Below are 1,073 nucleotides of genomic sequence, written 5' to 3' on the forward strand. Positions count from 1 at the left end.
TCTAGTTTGATGTTGGCTACTGCTTTACTGTATATTGCTTTTTTATGATTAGATATGGACCTTAAATTTCTCTTCTTTATGAGACGTTTTACCTGAGGTAGTATTAAATTTTATCAAATGTTTTTTCAGCATCTATGATTATGTGGTTTATCTCTTTAAGTTTTTTTATACAGTGGGTTACTATATATTGCATGCCTTGGATGAAGCCTATTTGATCATAGTGAATGATTGTTTTGATGTGTTCTTGGATTTCATTTGGAAGAATATTTTGAGTATTTTTGCATCAATATGCATAAGCAAAATAGTTCTGATATTCTCTCTCTTTGTTGGGGCTTTGTATGGTGTAATTATCAGCGTCATTGTGGCTTCATGAAAGGAATTGGATAGTGTTCCTTCTGTTTCTACTTTATTGGATAGTTTGGACAGTATTGGTATTAGATTATCTATGTAGGTCTGATAGGTCTGATAGAATTCTGCACTAAACCCATCTTTCCTTGTCTTTTTTTTTTTTTTTGTAAACTTTTTTTCTCCACCTTGATTGGAAGATTTTAATGACAGCTTCTATTTCTTTAGGAGTTATGGGACAGTTTAAATGGTTTATCTGATTTACTTTGGTTCCTGGTATCTGTCTAGAAAATTATCCAGATTTTCCAGTTTTGTTGAGCATATGCTTTTATACTAGGATCTGATAACTTTTTTGAACTTCCTCAGTTTCTGTTATTAAAAGTTTGTGTGGTTATCTTATTTTGGGTGTGTTGAAAGAATAATTTCTCACTTTTTTTTGGTGAGTAGCTTCCCTCTTTGTATTGAAATTTTCCATCTATTATCTTATATAGTGCTAGATTTTTGGGAATATATGGTGTAAATTTCTTTTTTTGTCATGGAATATCTTCCTTTTACATTCTGTGGTAATTGACAGTTTTGCTGGGTACAGGAGCCTGGGTTGGCATTTGAGTTCTGTTAGGATCTGGATAACATCTGCTCAGAATCTTCTGGGTTTTAGAGTCTCTGGTGAGAATGTGGTGTAATCCTGATAGGTCTTTATATGTCACTTGACATTTTTCCCTTATTGC

Source organism: Rattus rattus, chromosome 11 (assembly GCF_011064425.1).
Source record: "Rattus rattus isolate New Zealand chromosome 11, Rrattus_CSIRO_v1, whole genome shotgun sequence".
Taxonomy (NCBI): domain Eukaryota; kingdom Metazoa; phylum Chordata; class Mammalia; order Rodentia; family Muridae; genus Rattus; species Rattus rattus.